General features: G+C 45.9%; 2 long non-coding RNA genes across 4 annotated transcripts in view; one reads left to right on the top strand and one right to left on the bottom strand.

Moving 5' to 3' along the window:
* Nucleotides 1-19990, top strand: part of LOC140387986 (uncharacterized) — a 177008-nt gene that overhangs the window by 67821 nt on the left and 89197 nt on the right. For all 3 annotated transcript variants that reach the window (XR_011934046.1, XR_011934049.1, XR_011934048.1), the window contains exon 3: nt 12710-12895. This is a non-coding gene — a long non-coding RNA (uncharacterized lncRNA). The remainder of the gene's footprint in view (nt 1-12709; nt 12896-19990) is intronic.
* The window catches only part of LOC140387992 (uncharacterized), a 171664-nt gene that overhangs the window by 59492 nt on the left and 92182 nt on the right, over nt 1-19990 (bottom strand). The gene's annotated exons all lie outside the window — the stretch shown is intronic.

Below are 19990 nucleotides of genomic sequence, written 5' to 3' on the forward strand. Positions count from 1 at the left end.
AGATTGACGAGCCAGAGGCTTCACGTGTAACAGGTGTTGCATGTTTTAATAATTAACATTTGACATTTCCATTACCCCCTAGCTACAGATAGTGCCCCCCCCCCCCCGCCTCTCCGCCCCAATTCCTACTTAGTGATCCTCAACCTCCTTAATCGTTTGTCTAGGTGTGTCCCCAGGATGCATATCAGAGGTGCAGGCAGCCTGCTGCTTTTCCTGCCTTGTGGCCTTTGATGCCCTTGGCGGATGTTCTCTGCAGGGCCTAGAGCCTGGCTGACTTACCGTGCCACCCTGTTCTGTCCGCTATCCTTGAGATGAACCGGTGTCAGGATGTGGGGATTCGGAAGCACTGGAGACCGCCATCATCCCCTTGATGGAAAGCCCCAGATTGGCCTGCGGTGCTTCCTCCTCCCAGAGAATTAACCTGGGTATCTAAATAACTAGTCCAGATAAATTACCACTCAACTACCATCTTCCCCCTTGTTTTCTTTAGAGAAACCTGGGTGTGGTCTGAACACTGTACACACACCAGCCAAGCACAAAAAAAGTAGGAGATGAGGTAGGAATGTTACTTGTTCTCTGTACAGTATCTTAAAAGGAGGTGGAAAACAGATTTTGGAATGTAAGGTTAGTTTTATCAAAAGACTTCCTTCAGTCAGAAGCTAATTTCTTTGTTATGCCTAAGTAGTTGATAATTAGTACAGTAAATTTGAAATTATCATTCCTTATGAATCAAAATATATTAATTTGGAGAGTGCAAAAAATGAAAACAAAAGTGTGGCACTCCATGTTTGAATTAATAATCATATTGTAATGTTTCTGTTGGATGGCCTGATTTATATTACAAAGACACTTGTAGCTGAAGCTATAAATGATATATTCACATTAACTGTGGGTCAAATATATACAAAACAACAGACGAATAACAGTATGAACATGCACAAGCAACCTCTCTCTTCCAGATCTCCAGTCAGTCTGAGGTCACCTGACTCTAACATTCACTTATATAACGAATGGGACTCCTAGTGGCCAATCAGTGAATTACAGCATAACCATGTTATCACTACACATACAAATATTGGTGCATGCCTATCTGTTGTTGTCAAACACTAATGCAAACAGCAAGCACATCAAAAAACTGCCCATATATGTTTTGCCTTCATTGGCAAGCAATCTGTTGACTTTTTGGAGGTAATTTGTATTATTGCTAATAAATGTTACAATTGCTGATTTTAATGGCCAAAAGTGCCACCCTGTACAGTTATAGAATATCTGGACTCGTAGATCAATATTTAGGAGAATCATTTACTCTGTAGGTATTGAAGTTTGACTATGTTGTTCCCACTCGTGTTTAACACTCAAATTATACAGACAATTAGCTCCAATCAGTTTAAATATTAACAGTATACTTGCATTGAAAAATACATTTGGGAAAAATAAGGTTGTATCTGTGCGTTTGGGAGGGGAAGGGTAGGAGGAGAAGCCGAGTTGGTGCTAATAATCCTCAGCTGTACAGCTGAGTACTCAGAAATTTGTTATGACCGGCTATGCCATATCTGCTTACATTGCTTGGAAGACTCAGCAATTCCACACGCAATGTTCTGTTGCATTCTTGGCTGCTCCTACATACTAATTTCTGTCACTACTCTGTATCTCGCACAGCAGAATGATGATATGCATCCAGAAGTATTTACAAACTGTTTACTATGCAACATTGCTTCTATATTTTGCACAACACGATGCTGAGTTGCTATTTCAGATGAGAACTGATATCATCATGAAGTCCTGTTGTAATGTGAATTAACTTTCATCTTTCAAAACACTTAAAATAAGCATGTATTTTGTGTTAACACGCAACTTGATTGCAAGAGCTGAAACAAGAGCCTCCTTTAACCAACTGAATGACATAATGCTGTTGTCCCAATATGACCTGAGAGAGAGCCACTGACTGTCTCTCTATATGCATCTTCATCAACCACACTGCCAAAATATTTGATAGATAGGCTCGTGGTAATGGCTTGACACTGACATCATCGAAGATCTTTAGCAATGTAATTATCTTTTTCAAAAGTGTTTGACAAACATTTTAGGTGCAAAGCTTTTTGGGGCCATGAGTCATTTTCATCATGATAATGTCAGATGGCGATGATGCAATGATGTGTTCCAACTTGTGTAATTTACAACTTCCCATTCTGCCAATACGTTAAAAATGACATATGTGTTTACTATGAAACAAGGACAGCTTATTGAACTTGTCAGCTCTTCTTCACAAAAATGATGACCTTTTAAATCGTATGGATATGGATTGGCTTCCATTCATACCAGTAACAGAGACTGTGTGATATACTTACACTTTATATGAGTATCTTCTTTATTTGTTTTGTTTCAGAAGTGCATTTGGCATATGGATGCAGAAGTGCTGAGTGGAAGATCCATCTCGGCCTCCTCCAGATTCCCCAACATCAGAGATGCCAGTCTTCAGCCAATTCAATTCACTCTGCGTAATATCAAGAAATGGCTGAAGACACTGGATACAGCAAAGACAGTCTTTGGCAGTTTAGAGGCAGCACAATGACTAGCACTGTGGCTTCACAGCGCCAGGGTCCCAGGTTAGGAGGGGTTATTGGGTTACGGGGATAGGGTGGAAGTGAGGGCTTAAGGGGGTCGGTGCAGACTCAATGGGCCGAATGACCTCCGTATGCACTGTATGTTCTGTGTTCTATGTCCAATTCCCTGCTGGGTCACTGTCTGTGTGGAGTCTGCATGTTCTCCCCTTGAATGCGTGGGTTTCCTCCGGGTGCTCCGGTTTCCTCCCACAGTCCAAAGATGTGCAGGTTAGGTGGATTGGCCGTGCTAAATTGCCCTTAGTGTCCAAAAATGGTTAGGAGGGGTTACTGGGTTACGGGGATAGGGTGGAAGTGAGGGCTTAAGTGGGTCAGTGCAGAATCGATGGGCCGAATGACCTCCTTCTGCACTGTATATTCTATGTTAAATGTATGCTAATATTCCAGCAATAGTACTGAAGACCTGTGCTCCAGAACAATCCATGTCCTAGCCAAACTGGCTACAATAGCTACAATACTTGCATCAACTGGCACTGTAGAAAATTGCCCAGGTGTATCCTGTCTGAAATCAGCAGAAAAAATGCAAGCAAGCCAATGATTGTCCCTTTGGCCTCCTTGCAGTCATGAGCAATGACGCAATAGCTGGACAGTGCTATCAAGCAGCACCAGTTCAGCAATAACTTCCTCACTTGTGTTCAGTTTGGGCTCCTCCAGAGCAACTCATCTCCTGACCTCTAAACATGGACAAAAGAGCTGAACTTGAGAGGTGAGGTGAGAGTGACTACCATTGACATCAAGGCTGCATTTGACCGAGTGTAACATCAAGAAGACCGAGCAAAACCAAACTCAATTGGAATCATGGGGAAACCTCTCCACTACCTGGGACCATAGATAGCATGAAGGAGGATGGTTGTGGTTATTGAAAGTCAATCATATCAGTCGCAGAACATTATTTCAGGCATTCCTCAGGGTCCTCCTTGAACCACTCAGTCACTGAGATGTAGGTCCACCCACAGTGCTGTTAGGGAGGGAGTTTCGGGACTTTGACCCAGCGACAGTGATGGAACGGAGATATGTTTCCAAGTCAGGATGGAAAGTGACTTGGAGGGGAATCTTGAGGTGGTGACGTTGTGTTCCCAAGTATCTGCTGCTCTTGTCCTTCTGGATGGTAGCGACCGTGGAAGGTGCTTTTTAAGGAACCTTGGTGAGCTTCTGCAATGTCTCTTTTAGATGGTACACACGGCTGCCACTGTGCGGTGGTGGAGGGAGGGAGTGTTTGTGGAAGGGGTATAAATCAAGGGGACTGTTTTGTCCTGGATAGTGTTGGGTTTCTTGAGTGTTGTTGTAGCGGTACTCATCCAGGCAAGTGGGGAGTATTCCATTACACTCCTAGGTGGTAGACAGGCTTTGGGGAGTCAGGAGGTGAGTTGCTCACCGCAGGATTGCTAGCCCCTGATCTGCTCTTGTTGCCGCAGTTTTTATATGGCTAGTCCAGTTGGATAATCCCAAGGATGTTGATAATGGGGGATTCAACGATGGTAATGCCATTGAATGTCAAGGGGCAATGGCTAGATCCTCCCTTGTTGGAGATGGTCATTGCTGAGCACTTGTGTGGGGCGAATGATACGTGTCACTTGTCTGCCCAAGCCTGGATATTGCCCAGGTCTTGATACATATGGCCATGGACTGCTTCAGTATCTGAGGAGTCGTGAATGGTACTGAACATTGTGCAGTCATCAGCGAACATCCTCACTTCTTATATAATGATGGAAGGAAGGTGATTGAAGAAGCAATTGAAGGTAGTTGGTCGAGGACACTACCCTGAGGAGCTCCTTCAGTGATATCCTGGAACTGAAATGATTGACTTCCAAACACCACAACCATCTTCCTCTGTGCCAGGTATGACTCCAACCAGTAGAGAGTTTTCTCCCTGGTTCATATTGTTTATGATTTTGCTAGGGCTCCTTGGTGCCATACTCGGTCAAATGCTGCCTTGATTTCAAAGGCAGTCACTCTCACCTCACCTCTGGAATTCAGGGGCTCGATTCTCCGATCCCCCACCGGGTCGGAGAATCGCCAGGGGCTGGCGTGAATCCCGCCCCGCCGTGTCCCGAATTCTCCGCCACCAGAGATTTGGCGGGGGTGGGAAGCGCCACTGTCAATCCGCTCCAGCTGGCGTGGATTAAACCACCTTGTGAACGGCAGGACAAGGCAGTGTGGGCGGGCACCGGGGTCCTGGGGGGGGGGGGGGGGGGGGGGCCCCCACGGTGAGGCGATCTAGCCCCGGGGGGGTGCCCCCACGGTGGCCTGGCCCGCCATCGGGGCCCACCAATCGGCGGGCGGGCCTGTTGCATGGGGGCACTCTTAGTGAAAACCATGGCGAAGGCGGAAGAGACCCCCTTCCCTGCGCATGGGCGGGGATGACGTCAGCAGCCGCTGACGCTCCCGCGCATGCGTCGCCCGGCGAAGTCCTTTTGGCGCCGGCTGCCGTGGCGCCAAAGGCCTTTCCCGCCAGCTGGCGGAGTGGAAACCACTCAGGCGCAGACCTAGCCCCTCAAGGTGAGGGCTTGGCCCCTAAAGGTGCGGACACTTCCGCACCTTTGGGGCGGCCCGACGCCGGAGTGATCCGCGCCGTTTTTGGCGCCGGGTAGCGGACATCGCGCCAGTTTGTGGAGAATCCCACCCCTGCTCTTTTGTCTATGTTTGATCTAAAACTGTCATGCGATCAGAAACAGAGTGATCCTGGCAGAACCCAAACTGAGCGTCCATGAGCAGGTTATTGCTGAGTAAGTGCCGCATGATAGCATTGTTGATGACTCCTTCCATCACTTTACTGATAATCAAGAGTGGAATTAACTACATTTGCCTGTATGAGTGCAGCTCCAACCATATTCAAAAAGGTCAACACCATCCAGGACAAAGTAGCCTGCCTGATTGGTACAAAATCCATCACCTTAAACCTCATTCCCTCGCTTGCTCGACAGCAGTGTGTACCATCTACAAGATGCACTACAGCAACTCACCAATGCTCCTTCAATACCACTTTCCAAACCCACAACCGTTACAGGCTAAAAGGACAAGAATGGCAGATGCAGAGAAACACCAACTCCTACAAGTTACCTTCCAAGTCCCACACATGCCAACCTGACTTGGAATTTTATCATCATTCCTGCACTGTCACTGGATCAAAATCCTGGAAATGCCTTCCTAACAGCATTGTCGGTGTATCTACACCATGCACACGGCAGCGTTACAACAAGGCATCTCACCACCACCTTTTGAAGGACAATTAGGGATGGGCAATAAATGCTGAGCTTGCCAGCAAAGCCCACAAAATAATCTGGAATTACTCAGCAGCGGAGGCAGAGAGAAAAAAAATAACATTTAATATTGATAACTACAGTATTTAATTTCTCAGTGTTTGATTGTTCGCTTTATGCTATTAGTCAAGCCTGGGTTTGGTGACTGTGAAGCAGGAGGAAATTAAATGCAATTAGCTTTGATCATGAGGGCCAGATATTTTAAAAGCATTTTGATAAAGGTCCTGTTTAGATATATAAGCTGGTGTCATCTCTGCACATCTCCAAGGCATAAATTACATTCAATGGGGAACTGGATGGAGAATAGTTTAAATTTACCAGTTCCAGCACCCTTCCTTTTTTGCTGGGTAGCTGCACGTACTGTGGGTCTGATGGATTTTGGGGTTCAAGACATAATTGCTTCCCTAGAATCCCTACTGTACAGAAGGAGGCTATTAGGCCCATCAACCCTCAAAAAGAGGACCCACCTAACCTCTTGGACACTAAGGGACAATTTAACATGTCCAATCCACCCAACATGCACATCTTTGGACTGTGGGAGGACACCGGAGCACCCAAAGAAAACCCATACAGCCGTGGGGAGAATGTGCAAGCTTCACACATACAATCATCCAAGACCGGAATTGAACCCGGTGTAGTGTTGGGTGTTCTGATGTACAGATGAACCAACACGGTTGTATTTGGTACAACGCTGTTTTATTTCAACTTGTTATTTACAGTTCTGTCTTGATACTCTGCACGTGGTGACTCCCTGTGTGTGATGTTAATCAGGTCCTGTCCTTGTCCTGGTCTCCAGATCTACTGGCCACCAGGTGTCGTGTTTGAATATCATGACATCCCCCCTTTTTTACAAAATTATATGCCTACGTGGTTATAAATACAAATGTGTCGTGAGTGCATCTAAAAGTGTGTGTGCGTGATATTTACAGCAGGTACATGTGGCGTAACTATATACATGGGGCGATGTCGGGTGTGTCATGCTAACGAGGTTGTACCATAACAAAACAGGAAGACGAAAAACTTTGAAGTGTGGTCCGGTCAAACGATATCTGGAATGATAAAACAGTAACATGTTACAATACAATAGTGTTTCAACTTTAATGTGTGAACAGTCTAATATGTCCAATCTAGTAGGTGTGCGACGAATTTGGTTTGACCGCCAGGGTGGCACTCCATTCATCGGCCGGATTGATGGTTTTGACCCTGTTCACATCAATGACTGAAACCCGGAAGGCATCTTGGTCATCTGTGTCATTTGGCTGGATGTCCTGATGTACGGGCTGGACGGTCCTGACGTGTCTGCGAGGTTGTCGGAGATGTGTAGGATCCATCGGTTGAACCGCTCGACAGTAGGCAGCGTAGTGACCCACCTTGCCACATCGTAGGCATTGTCGGTTTTTAGCAGGACATTGCCCTTTTAAATGTACAGCTCGACAGTTGCCGCACGTCATGACGTCACGGCGTTCGTTACGCCACTGCGCATGCGCAGTTTGGTCTTGCATCGGGCGCGCCTGCGCAGTGCGTCCCTCGATGTTGCCGTTGGTTTTGGTGCACACAAGCGCGGGAGATCGCGAAAAGCACGGGAAACAGCCGCCCTCGTCCGGGCTGCGGGCCGGGAGATAATAAATTGCCTGGATGCGTTCGGCCTCATGGGCGGCCTGGCTTGCCGATTCGACGGCTAGGGACCCCCTCCGTGCCGATTCGGTCGCCTGAAATTGGGCAAAACGGCTGGTTGCATTTTCATGGAGGACACAAGCTTCCACCGCAGACGCTAAGGTCAGGCCTTTAATTTTAAGAAGCTGCTGGCGTAGGCCACTGGAGGCAATGCCAAAAACAATCTGGTCCCGGATCATGAACTCTGAGGTGTTGCCGTAACCGCAGGACTGCGCGAGTATGTGGAGGTGCGTCAGAAAGGGTTGAAAGAGCTCATCCTTACCTTGCAGGCATTGCTGAAAGATATACCTTTCAAAACTTTCATTTACCTCAACGTTAAAGTGCTGGTCTAGCTTGAGGAGGACCGTGTCATACTTGGATTTGTTCTCGCCTTCCGCGAACACCAGTGAGTTGGATACATCGATGGTGTGCTGACCTGCGGTGGTGAGGAGCATCGCAATCTTTGTTTCGTCCGAGGCACTCTGTTTCTCGTTGGCTCGCATGTACAGTTCAAATCGCTGCTTGAAAAGCTTCCAATTGGTGCCAAGGTTCCCAGCGACTTGCAACGGCTGCGGTTTGTTGGTGATGTCCATATCTCAGGATGGCAGGTTTGCTGGCAGGTATCGATCCACTCCTGTACCATGTAGTGTTGGGTGTTCTGATGTACAGATGAACCAACACGGTTGTATTTGGTACAACGCTGTTTTATTTCAACTTGTTATTTACAGTTCTGTCTTGATACTCTGCACGTGGTGACTCCCTGTGTGTGATGTTAATCAGGTCCTGTCCTTGTCCTGGTCTCCAGATCTACTGGCCACCAGGTGTCGTGTTTGAATATCATGACACCCGGGAACCTGGCGTTGTGAGGCAGCAGTGCTAACCACTATGCCACCATGCCCCTTGTGACATGTCTGAGAAGTATGTAGGTAGCTGCGTCTCACACAAAGGATACTCGTCCTTTGTCTTGGAGCAGAAGGTTAGTGAGTATTTAAGCTGCTCGTAGAAGATACATCAACATTTGATACGGCGGTAGGTACTTTCAAACATATTTTGGGCCAAAGAGAAATGTGATGATTGAATGACATACGTTCCCCCAGAGATGCCACACAGCCCATCGCAGTCAAACACCCTCAAATTGTGGAGGTAATCATCGATTCACAACACCACGTACAGCTTGAGGAAACAATTGCAACTTATGCTTAAAGTGGAATCACGTTGCAAAGGTAAACATGGGCGGGATTCTCCGACCCCCCGCCGGGTCAGAGAATCGCCGGGGGGGCGCCGTGAATCCCGCCCCCCCCGGCTGCCGAAATCTCCGGCGCTGGGGCTTTGGCGGGGGCGTGAATCGTGGCGCGCCGGTCGGCGGCTGCTGGCAGTGGCTCCCCCCGGCGGTTCTCCGGCCCGCGATGGGCTGAGTGGCCGCCCGTTTTCGGCAGGTCCTGCCGCCGTAAATCACAACAGGTCCTTACTGGCAGGACCTGGCTCCACGGGCGGCCTGCAGAGTCCTCGGGGGGGGGATCTGGCCCCAGGAGGTGCCCCCACGGTGGCCTGGCCCACGATCGGGGCCCACCGAACCGTGGGCAGGCCTGTGCCGTGGGGGCACTCTTTCCCTCCGCACCGGCCGCAGTCAACCTTCGCCATGGCCGGTGCCGAGAAGAACCCCCCTGCGCATGCGCTGGGATGACGCCGGCACAAACGCATGCGCCAGCTCGCGCCGGCCGGCGGAGACCCTTTGGCGCCAGTTGGCGGGGTGCCAAGCCCTTCCGCACCAGCTGGCACGGTGCCAAACTCTCCGGCGCCGGCGTAGCCCCTGATGGTGCGGAAGATTCTGCACCTTCGGGACGGCCCGACACCGGAGTGGTTCACGCCATTCTTCGGCGCCGGAGTGGCCCGCCCCGCCGTTTTGCGGAGAATCCCGCCCCATGTCTGCCAAGAAGATGACTTCATCGGTTTGACACATGGGGGATTTGCTTCCTAAGTGTGAAATATGACCAGCGGAATTTTCCGTCCATTGGCAGCGGATCCACGCCCGCGGCTTTCCCAGTGGCGTGGGGTGGCTATAATGGGAAACCCCATTGGCCGGTGACGGAAACGGAGAGTCCCGCTGCCGGCGGGTGCTCGCTGCACCAGAAAATGTGGATGGCAGACCGGAGAATCCCGTCGGACACGTGTACACCATCTCAGATAGTAAAGTACCACGTCGTTTGTAGGAATGTTCGGTTGAGATTGCAGGTATCTCAGTGTCACTCCTCATCGATGTGGGCGCGAAAGTATCTACATTGAGTGACACATTCTGAAATCAGTATTTTTCGCAACTTTCTCTCACACCTGCGACAGACACGTTTCAAACTTACAACTACTCTATTATTCATGTTTTGAGAATGATCAGTATTCCAGCGCGCTACCAAATGATATCCTAGACAGACTTATGTTCTGCATAACCGTAGGCAGAAGGCTTCGGGGGGCAAATCGGTTTGCTAAACTTGGTTTCACAATTGAAGGTCCAGCTGGTGGACCCATTAACATGTAAGGGCGGCACGGTGGCACAGTGGTTAGCACCACTGCCTCACAGCGCCAGGGACCCAAGTTCAATTCCGATGTATCTTGGGTGACTGTCGGTGTGGAGTTTACACATTCTTCCCGTGTCTGCGTGGGTTTACTCCGGTTTCCTCCCACAGTCCAAAGATGTGCAGGTTAGGTGGACTGGCCATGCTATATTTCTCCTTAGTGTCCAAAGATGTCCAGCTTAGGTCAGTTACTGGGATGGGGCAGTGGAGTGGGCCTCGATAGGGTGCCTTGTCGTATTGTTGGTGCAGACTCGCTGGGCCACTTGCCTCCTTCTGCTCTGTAGGAATTCTAAGGCGTCACACGGCAACATAACTTCCTTATTTAGTAAAGTTAGACAGATTAAAGGGGCCTAACATGCTATTAGTGTCAATTCTTCAATTATACAGGTTTCACAAAATTTGAGATGATTGGTGTAGAAAGTGCCACAGGAGCGGAACTAATGAGACGCATATGGCATCATTGAATGAATCAACTAATTATTGTCAATAGCAAACGTAGACAATGTTAGACCACCTTAAGGTGGTCAACAAAGCAATCATTACAGACAAATATCCACTTCCTCTAATACAAGGGCTATTATCCTCATTTCATGACTCCACAACCTTCACAAAGCTTGACATGCTGCAGAGCTGTCTCCAGAAACCTCTAGTGGAACAAAGCTGATATCTTACAGCTTTCTTTTACTCATGCACGTGTGTTTCACCTGCTTGGACTAAGTTCAGGACCCAATGCATTCCAGAAGATAGTTTCTTCAGTCTTGTTAGACATTGAAGGCAGCTCCACAGACCTCGACAATGTTGTTTTCCATGGAGGAGCCAAAGGAGAACATATCGGTGGTAATCAGTAATGTTCACTCAACTTGCACAACTCAATTTGACATTGAAATGCACATTCGCAGCATCCGAGATTGAATTTCTAGGCAACTGGAGTAAAGCCTGCACACAATCACATCAAAGCCAAAGGGGGGGGGAGAAAACAGAACTACAGACCAGTTAGCATAACATCAATCATAGGGAAATGCTGGAGTCTATTATAAAGGGTGCTATAAAAGGACACTTAGAAAAAATCAACAGGATTGGACAAAATCAACATGGGATGAAAGGGAAATCATGTTTGGCAAATCTATTGGAGTTTTTGAGGATGGAACGAGTAGAATAGATAAGGGTGAAGCGGTGGATGTGATGTATTTGGATTTTCAGAAAGCTTTTGATAAAGTCCCACAAGGGAGGTTAGTAGTAAACGTAAAACACATGGAATCGGTGGTGTTAATTGACATGGATTGAGAATTGGTTAGCAGACAGGAAACAGAGTGAGAATAAGTTGCCTCACAGGGGACAAACACCACAGCTACTGACCAATGTTTCTTTCTCCACAGAAGCTGCCAAGGCTACTAAATATTTCCAACAATTTCTGTTTTTATTTCCGATTTCCTGCATTTTGCTTTTGTGTAACACACAGTCATTGCCTGGAAGCAAGTTCCCAATAGAGAAGTTTATCAGTTGAACCAAAAGATAGAAAATGATACACTTGAGTAGGGCATGGAGAAAAGAAAATGATTAGATTTTGTGTTTCCTGTAAATAACTGTGCTGTGTTATGCTTCTTCATGTAGCATAAGCTGCTTCCTTGATGTCTACTCTGACAAAGGAAGGTTCAGACTTGGGGATAGGTTTAACACATTTATTGAACAGTTAACAATTCTCCTACTTGAGTTCGACTCTCTTGCTAATCTTGCTATAGTAACTCAGTCTAATTAACCAGCCTGCTCTAAGCCATGCGGTGGGTGTGATGCTTCCGATCTGCCCTGTCCTTCTCTCTGAGTGTCGCCTGTGGCAAAGAGAAAGAGCATGTATGCCCTGTCCTTTTATATGGGTTGCCCCCTTGTGGTAGTATCACCTCTAGGTGTCTTGACTGCCCATTGGTTGTGTCCTATTCTGTGTTCGTTAGCTGTATGTCTGCATGTCATGATGTCTCTGGTGCTCCCTCTCGTGTTTACTCAGTTGTAGTGTATTTGCATTCACCCCTTGTGTATTTACAGTGATGCATATCACCACAAACTGTTGCTATTAATAATTCAGCAGCTGAAGGAGATATTCCACTTGGGCTTATTGAAATAATCTCTCCTTGTGCAGCTTACCTCAAACCTCCCATTAATATTGATAAATAATTAAAGGTGGAAGGAGGTTTTAGCATAATAAGTTAGAACATGAATGTTATGGACTGCAGCATAATGGTTATTTAAGACACAATAGTCCTTTTGTAAAGCCTTTTATCTAAGTGTCTTATTGAATGTTTCATTCCTCTTGAAGTACTATAGTAAGTTCCTGTTGTATAAGTTTGCAAATTCTTAGAAGCAATGGAATGAATGCTGAATGTTATTGCAACACACTAGCAGTGACTGGCAGTAAACTGTTGTTCCGAACAGTATTCATTTAACAAGAACTAACAGTTCTAATTCATTCACATTTTGTTTTACATTTTCAGTTCTAATAATGACCTTCACCATTTTGCATATTTTCTAATAAAAGGAACTGCGTAAGGCCAATCAAAAACTTCATAGCTTCTAAATGATTATTTTGATCTTAATCACCCTTTCTGTTTTTCCGCAGTGTTTGATTGACTCTTCCCATCTCATGAGGAAGTGCCTGCGATCACCCAACAGCAAGTCAGCTGAAATTGGGAACCTGCATCCCATCACCGCCGTTCCTAATTGCGGAATAATTACATTCCAGATCTCGTTTGGAATATCATTATTGGGAACTCCATGTTTTCTAATCGTGATAGATTCCTTCAAGGTAAAACTGAACAGCCCCGTTCACTAATATAGTAATGTTAACAACCACTAGTTTAAGTGAAATGGCCTACTCTGCTGGCTTCTACATTAACTTTAAAATTCTCATTGTTGTACCCTCCCCATCTCAGTAGCCTCCTCTAGTCCAGCAACCCACCTGGATATTTGCAATCCTCCAATTATGACCTCCCTGATTTTAGTCACTCTATCCTGGGCGGTGATGCTTTCATCTGCCTTGGTTTTAATCTCTGCAATTTCTCCCCTAAACCTCTCTGCACCTCCATCCCTCCATCTCCTCCATGAAGATGCTCCTGAAAACCTATTTTGTTGACCAAGCTTTTGGTCACCTGTCCGAATACATGCATTGGCATCAAACTTTGATAATGCTCTTGTGAAGCTCCTGAGAATTTCCTGCATTAAAGGTACTGTATAGATGAAAGTTCTTGGGATGGATTTTCCGCACCCACGCGTCGAAATCGCGTTCGGCATGGGGGCGGAGAATCGATGTTCCCGACCGAATCGGGCCCGACGCTGCTCCGGCAATTCTCCAGCCACCGGAGAATCACTCGTCCGTGAAATACGCCACGCGGCTGGGAGGCCATTGCCAGAGGCCCGCCCAGTGATACTCCGCTACCGACCAGCCGGTCGTGACTCTCGCACGGCGACTGCGGACTCAGTCTGTGGCCGCCCTGGTGGGAGGCGGGGGGATTAAGCACCAGGGGAGGGGCCTTAATAGGGCCGGGGCAGCCGGACGGGGGCCGGACCAACACGCACAATCAAGGCCCCTCCGATCGGCCTGTCCGATGCAGCGTCCCTGCTAGCCCCCTGCAGGTAAGTGAATCGATCTTTATTTTTTGCAGGAAACTGGAGTGTGAAATGCTAGCGTTTTTACGTCGGTGTGGGGACATAGCCCCATTTTTTGAGAATCCAGTCCCTTGTTTTTGTGTATGTTCAGTCATTAGAAACCTGATATTATAATATACCTTAACTCAGCAATAATCCTGAACATATTAAAGCTCCCATCCAGTTCATCAATTTGACTTTGTGCTATTTACAAATAGGTCCATTTAAAATTTCAATTAGAGATATATCACTGAGATAATCCTTCCCTGGTGCGACTTGTCACTTACCACATCTAGTGTTAAAAAACAAAAATGTGCAAACTGCATTACAGAAGTACAAGTTGCAGACTTAACATCTGCTGCTATGTTGACTCTAATTCTACCACTTGATCTGAGTCTTGAAGATGCAAAATTCTCAGCTGAGGTGACAATATCTTTTGCAATTTAACTAGGGCATGAACAGAACCCAACTCTGTGTAGCCATGGTGCATTTTCTCATGAGACTCAATCCCTTTTTGTTTCAATGATGTTCCTTTGCACCAGTCTATGCAAGTGTTGCTTGGATTTATGTATATGTATGTATGCGATGTTGATGAACAGCATATTTCCAGTCCAGACTAATATCTATATACTGTGAAGTTAATTTTTGAAGATTGTAAAAATAAACATTAAAAAAAAGGACAATCTGTAAATATATTGCATGCAGACAGACTCTTCAATGAGACAAGATAAGTTAGTAATGGTATTGTCACTGGACTAATAATCTCGGGACCAGGGTTCAAATCCCATTATGGCAGACAGTGAAATTTGAATTCGATAAAAATTAGGATTTAAAAATCAAATGATGACCATTGTCAATTGTTGTAAAAAATCATCTGATTCACCAATTTCCTTTGGGCAAGGAAATCTGCCACCCTAACCTGGTCTGGCCGACATGTGACTCCAGACCCACTGCAATGTGGTTGACTCTTAAATTCTCTCTGAAATGGCCGAGCAAACCACTCGATTCAAGGGCAATTAGGGATGGGCAGTAGATGCAGCCCCAGCCAGTGACACCCACATCATCGGAATGAATATATTTTTTCTAACTTCTCTTCATTCTGTACCAAAATGAATCACTTCACACATGTTGATCTGGTTGTGGTCTCAGCTCCATTTTCCTGTCTACTCCCCCTAACCCTTGATTCCCTTATAGAATCCTTAGAATCCTTACAGTGCAGAAGGGGGCCATTCGGCCCACTAAGTCTGAACTGACTCTGAAAGAGCACTCTACCTAGGCCCACTCCCCCATTCTATCCCCATAACCCTGCTTATTGATCATGGCCAATCCACCTAGCCTGCACATCTTTGGGCTGTAGGAGAAAATTGGAGCACCTGGGGAGAATGTGAATACTCCACACAGTCACCCAATTATCTTTCCTCAGAACTGGGAAAAGTTAAAGACAGAATAGGTTTTGAGCAAGGAGTGTATGGGACAAAGACAAAAGGAAGGTCTTTGATAGAGTGGAAGTACGAGAGATGGAATGACAGAAGAGTTAGATTTACAGTGGCAAAGGGAATGGTTATGGGACAAGTCAGGATGGTATGTGGTTTGGTGGAGAACTCTCAGATGGTGATGTTCCAATACATCTGCTTCTCTTACCCTTCTCTGTGGTAGAGGTTGTGGGTTTGGAAGGTGCTATCGAAGGAGCCTTGGTGAGTTGCTGCAGTGCATTTGAGGATGGTAAACACTGCTGCCAATGTGTGTCAGTTCAAACCGTTCTTAACTTCAAAGACCTGTCTCAGTCTTGTCCAAGTCTTCCACTTTATAAAGGAAATAGCTTAACTTGTTTAATCGTTCCTAATAGCTATAATCTCCCACTTGCAAGAACCAAAGCACTTATCCTGCGCTTCATGCTGTCTGTCAAGTGCACGACCTGTTGAATAACAATAATATATAATAATTTATCTTTTCTTTAATTATTTCATAATCTCAGTAATTAAGTTGCAGAACTTAATTTGGAATTGAAAAAAGCTCTTGACTGAGTGCTCTTTGATCCTTTGTTGCATATTTGCTGCTTTTGATCAAAAAGTAGAACCTCTGAAAGAATCCTTTGGTGAGATCAGAGAGTCCAAAATGTCTTAACAAAATACATGGGAAGTGTTCCAGTTGCTGCATGCTGCCAACCCACTCAATGGTTCCATTTCACATCCTGCTCAAACCTCGAGCTCTGCCCTGCGTCCCTCAAGACTTTTCTAATCTTTTCCATGCTCTTTTTCAACGATATGAGACAGCCCTCTTAATTGTCTCCCAGTGCTCCCAGTCCTCCACTATTTTCCGCTCAGCCTCTTCCGATGCTTATATGTGGAAGAAGAATTTAAAGGAAAATATGGTTAAATAAAAATATAAAAGATTGGTGCATTAACGAGAAAATAAATGCTCAGCTGGGATTTTAGCCAAGGCTCGGGTCTGGCCATGATGTTTAAATTTAAATCCAACTTAAGAAGAGATGTGAGGAAATTAATCCGCTCAAAGGGTTGTTAAACTTTGCAATTCTCTGCTCCAGGTGGGAGGCACGGTAACACAGTGGTTAGCCCTGTTGCTTCACAGTGCCAGAGTCTCAGGTTCGATTCCTGGCTTGGGTCATTGTCTGTGCGGAGTCTGCACATTCTCCCCATATCTGTGTGGGTTTCCTCCAGTTTCCTCCCACAAGTCCCCGAAAGACGTGCTTGTCAGTTGAATTGGACATTCTGAATTCTCCCTCAGTGTACCCGAACAGGCGCAGGAGTGTGGCGACTAGGGGATTTTCACAGTAACTTCATTGCAGTGTCAATGTCAGCCTACTTGTGACACTAATAAGATTATTATTTTTAAAACTTCATTTGAAGCCTACTTGTGACAATAAGCAATTTTCATTTCATTTCATTATTGTAGATGCTCCGCCTTTGAATGTATTTAAGGCTGACGTGGAGAGATTTTTGGTCTCTAGTATATCAAAAGACTTGGGGAAGAGGCAGGGAAATGTAGTTGAAGGCCAGGGTCATCCATGATGGCACTGAATAGTGGAGCAGGCTCGAAGAGCAGTGTGGTCTACTCCTGATCCTCTTTTTCGTGTTCTTGTGTTCAAAGATCCAGTTTGTCATTTTGGCATTTTTGAAATCAATGCTTGTGACGCTATAATGGCATTAAGAACCTCTGCAATAAATTATTAATAGTGAATGATATCACTAAGTTGATTTAGAAACACCTCTGCTATCATTGCATATTTCACAGCACTGTCAGATTATTTCTTCACAGACAGCGTAATGGCATTCTGAAATTCTCTCGCCCAAAAAGCTGTTAAGACTAGGCCAATTGTAAAATGCAAAACTGAGATAGATAGACTTTGTCAGGCAGGAGCATTGGGAGTTATGGAACCAAGATGAGATAAGGTACAGATCACCCATGATGATAGGGGCTGGTTTAGCACACAGCTAAATTGCTGGCTTTGAAAGCAGACAAAGGCAGGCCAGCAGCACGGTTCAATTCCCGTACCAGCCTCCCCAAACAGGCGCTGGAATGTGGCGACTAGGGGCTTTTCACAGTAACTTCATTGAAGCCTACTTGTGACAATAAGTCATTTTCATTTTCATTTAATTTGATTTCATTTCATTTAATTGAATGGCACAACTGGTGTGAGGGGCTGAATGGGCTATTCCTATTGTTATGACAGCCTGAGCTAATGCGCGGTCAATTCCAGCCCCACTTAACCCTGAGTTGCAACACAATGGAAATCAACTTTTAATTTTAGAAATACCCAAAGTCTTTGGTCTTTGGCTGTCCAATAATTACAGTCACCAGGTTTGTAAATGTAAACACAATTAACTTAAATTATCAACAGTAACTATAATTACATATGATGTGGAGATGCCAGCGTTGGACTGGGGTGGGAACAGTAAGAAGTGTTACAACACCAGGTTAAAGCCAAACAGGTTTGTTTCGAATCACTAGCTTTCGGCGTGCAGTTCCTTCCTCAGACGAATGAAGAGGTGGGTTTCAGAAACACATACGCAGACAAAGTTAATGATGCAAGACGATACTTTGAATGCGAGTCTTTGCAGGTAATTACGTCTTTACAGGTCCAGACGGGAGCGACTGTAGAGAGGGATAATCACAGGTTAAAGAGGTGTGAATTGTCTCAAGCCAGGACAGTTGGTAGGATTTTGCAAGCCCAGGCCAGACGGTAGGGAGTGTATGTAATGCAACATGAATCCAAGGTCTCATGTGTGGAACTTGGCTATCAGTCTCTGCTCGGCAATTCTTCTCGACAGGAAGGGAACACTCCTGCCTGGCGATTGTTGCGTGATGTCCATTCATCCGTTGTCGCGTCTGCATGGTCTCGCCAATGTACCATGCCTCGGGATATCCTTCCCTGCAGTATATGAGGTAGACAACGTTGGCCGAGTCGCACGTGTATGTACCGGGTAACTGGTGGGTGGTGTTCTCACATGTAATGGTGGTACCCATGTCAATGGTCTGGCACATCTTGCAGAGGTTGCCTTGGTAGGGTTGTGTGGTGTCGTTGTTGCTGTTCTCCTGAAGGCTGGGAACTTGCTATTCACAACTCATGGATCCCAAGTTCGATTCCCAGCTTGAGTCACTGTCTGTGTGGAGTCTGCACGTTCTCCCTATGTCTGCGTGAGTTTCCTCCGGGTGCTCCGGTTTCCTCCCACAAGTCCTAAAAAAGACGTGCTGTTAGGTAGTTTGGACATTCTGAATTCTCCCTCTGTGTAGCCTAACAGGTGCCAGAATGTGGCGACTAGGGGCTTTTCACAGTAACTTCATTGTACTGTTAATGTAAGCCTACTTGTGACAATAAATATTATTATTATAAAGTGTTTGATTAAGTAAAAATGCTTAGGAAATGAAAAGAGTAAAGATGGAAGGGTATTGTATATCAGAGTAACAACATTGGCTGGTGTGATGTCACGTGTTACACAACGACATTATCGGAGCGTTTCGCAGACTTTTGTGGAGTTCACCATTGTATGCTGTTTGATCAGCATCTTGTAAATAAAGCCCTTGCTCTGTGTTGTACAAACTCGACGTGTGCCACCTCTGATTCTTTCTGTTTGTGGCTCCAACAAAGACCATAACAGGTACCCAAGCTGGTCTGCATCAGGAATTCCGGATGAAAATTAAATCCTCCACTTCAATGGACCTGTCTCTCTCAGCTGAGTCATGATACTCCTTCTGAGAGGCTTAGTTAGCCTCCCTCTCAAATTCAGGAAAACAAGGTGAAGGCGAGGACTATGGAGTCGCCCCATATACAGCTCGGCTGGTGTAACCCCAGCGGTATCATGGGGTGTTCTGTTGTACGATAATAAACAATTGGCTACGTGAAGCGGCAGTGGTTTTTTGGACTGCTTCCTAATTGAGGCTTTAAAGGTTTGGACTGCTCTTTCCGCCAGCCCATAGGCAGAGGGGTAGTAGGCAGCCATTTGTATGTGGTGGATACCGTTAGGTTTGACAGTGTTGAAACTCTTTGGCTGTGAAAGCAGTGCCATTATCAGAAACCAACAGCTCTGGCATCCAATAAGGTGACAGGTCGCTCCACGCGATCTTCCATCTTACAGGAATGTACAGCCCCATGCCATAAGGTGATGCATCACACATCACTATTATGGGTTTGCCTGGGTCAAAGTGGACAAGTAAGGTTGATGATTGTCGGGCCTGTTTCACTTGGTCAAGAAGATTTTCTCTGGTAATCTTCCTAATTCCATCATTGATGCTTCTTCAACAGTTGGCACAAGTGTGCCAAAATTGGAGCTACGTTGGGTAAAAAATGGCCATAGTAGTTGACCATCCCTAAGAAGGACTTCAACTTGATCACGCCCCTTGGTGCAGGCACCTTTTTTATCGCTTTCACCTTGTCATCGAGTGGATGTAAGCCGTTTGCATTGACTCTGAATCCTAAATACATGACTTCATCATCCTGAAATGTGCACGTTTCATGTTTCAGATGAATACCAGCTTCTATGAATCGTTTAAGGACTTTTTCCAAATTGGCTTTGGGTGATAGCCCATTACCAAGAATCGGCCAAATACATGACAACTTTTGGGATGCCTTGTAAAAGGCTCTACAGTGTGTGCTGATATATAGCACAAGCAGGTGAAATACCCAAGGGTAACCTCGTGGACTGGAATAAGCCCTTCTGTGTGTTTATGGTGAAGAATTTCCTTGATTTTCCCTCCAAATACAGCTGCTGGTACACATGACCTAAACCCAATTTTGTGT

This window comes from Scyliorhinus torazame, chromosome 2 (assembly GCF_047496885.1).
Source record: "Scyliorhinus torazame isolate Kashiwa2021f chromosome 2, sScyTor2.1, whole genome shotgun sequence".
Taxonomy (NCBI): Eukaryota; Metazoa; Chordata; class Chondrichthyes; order Carcharhiniformes; family Scyliorhinidae; genus Scyliorhinus; species Scyliorhinus torazame.